The sequence below is a fragment of the Octopus bimaculoides genome, chromosome 2 (assembly GCF_001194135.2).
Source record: "Octopus bimaculoides isolate UCB-OBI-ISO-001 chromosome 2, ASM119413v2, whole genome shotgun sequence".
Lineage (NCBI taxonomy): Eukaryota > Metazoa > Mollusca > Cephalopoda > Octopoda > Octopodidae > Octopus > Octopus bimaculoides.
This window is the reverse complement of record NC_068982.1, coordinates 132,729,960-132,731,964: the sequence shown is the minus strand read 5'-3', so window position 1 is coordinate 132,731,964 and position 2,005 is coordinate 132,729,960. Positions and strand designations below refer to the sequence as shown.

General features: G+C 35.8%; 1 long non-coding RNA gene across 1 annotated transcript in view; it reads left to right on the top strand.

The window, feature by feature from the left end:
• Positions 1-2,005, top strand: part of LOC128247026 (uncharacterized) — a 12,984-nt gene that overhangs the window by 7,213 nt on the left and 3,766 nt on the right. The window contains exon 2 of the long non-coding RNA XR_008263436.1: positions 862-966. This is a non-coding gene — a long non-coding RNA (uncharacterized LOC128247026). The remainder of the gene's footprint in view (positions 1-861; positions 967-2,005) is intronic.

Below are 2,005 nucleotides of genomic sequence, written 5' to 3'. Positions count from 1 at the left end.
TATATATATATATATATATATATTCTTTTCATCTCACTGTTGCCATTGTTTTTGATAAATATCATTTGTTTGCGTCTTTCTGGAAAATTAATGATCAGTTTTGTTAGAAAACTCTTGGTTTTTTTTCATTTTTGTTCTGTTGTTGCTTGTAGATTTTTAAACACTGTTTTCTAAACTTGAGTGTATCATTGAAAAATAGACTGGAGCATTGCCATCCATTTCTCCTTTCCTTCAATGTTCCCTTGGATCTTTCTACTCCTGCAGGAGGTTGGTACTGCTCAGTTTGGGAACCACTGGTTTAACGAATACATTAAACAAGCATTCAGTTAGTGAAATAGTTAGACATTTAACCAATTGACTAAGAATAAAGAAGTGGAATTAAACCTATGCATATGTTGTTCTTATTCGTGTATTGACTCTCCCAAAATACAACTAAATATATATTGAGAAGTAATATTTGTTGCTACTTCAACATGATTTTTTCTGTATGAACTGGTGTTACTACTATTTTTAACCTCAAGAGGAAGCCTTCCTTGTGTGGAACAGCCATGTTGAAGTGGCGACAAACATTACTTCTTAGTATAGTTACTACTTGCATCTCTAATAGAGATTTTCTAACTAGATATTTTGCTTGTGAAATATATATTATTCAAATTCAATTTGTAAATTTGTCTTATTTTCTATACTATCAGCATCAGTGATAAAATAAGAATCAACAGTGTATTTTGTAATGAGTTCATACAAATGATTGCAAAAGTGTTGAGTCATCCTATGCATGCTTTTTTGCAATGTAAAAGTAGAATTCATGTCTTCGAAATTTTATGGAATTATAATATTTGAGTATCTGTTTTTTAAATTCAGGATGGAACAATATGTAGCCATTATTACCATTATTACATGATTCTTGATGAGAATGATAACCCTCCAGTTTTCCAGAGACAACAATATAACGCAACAATACCTGAGGTAAGAATTTGACATTTTCTTTCAAAAGATTCTCTCTCGTTCTTTCTCTCTCTCTCTCTCTCTCTCTCTCTCTCTCTCTCTCTCTCTCTCTCTCTCTCTCTCTCTCTCTCTCTCTCTCTCTCTCTCTCTCTCTCTCTCTCTCTCTCCCTCTCTCTCTTTCTAATGCTTCATGGAAGTGAAGCGGAGGACATGACTGCAGAGGGCATAAGAATACTTGAAAGAAATGAGATGAGCATGCATGCTCTGCTGGATGTGCCAGATTAATGTGTATGAATGACAAAGTGCAAATATGCTGAGAGAAAAATTGGGCAAAAGAGGTACCAGATGTGGTGTACAGAAGAGAAGACTGCTGATATGGTCTTGTGATGGGTATGGATGAGAACCTATTGAGTCGAGTACATCAACAGTAATATCAAAATCAAATCAAATGGAAATTGTACTTGTGAGCCCGATGCCGGTAGCACATAAAAAACACCATCCAATTGTGGTCGATGTCAGCCCCTCTGGCCCCTGTGCAGGTGGCATGTAAAAAGCACCCACTACTCTCTCGGAGTGGTTGGCATTAGAAAGGGCTTCCAGCTGTAGAAATACTGCCAGATCAGATTGGGACCTGGTGCAGCCTCCTGGCTTCCCAGACCCCAGTCGAACTGTCCAACCCATGCTAGCATGGAAAACTGATGTTGATTATGTTGATGATGATGATGGTGTTAAAATCTTACATCCAGAGATAAGGTGCATCAGTGTTTCAGTCTTATCGTTGTAGTATGGGCACATTGGGTCTACTCCCATTTTTCATTACATTGGGTTGGTAGTTCCAGGTTAGTAAGCTTTGATCTTGAGCAGCCAGAAGAAAGCCTTTGCTCTCTGTGAAGGCTTTATCTTAGCTGTAAGTGTGTGTGTGTGTATATATATAAAGGGCACAATACATAGAAATACATAGATATACATATATATATCTATGTGCATGTGACTTTGTGTCTGTGTTATATATATATATATATATATATATATATATATATATATATATATATATATATAT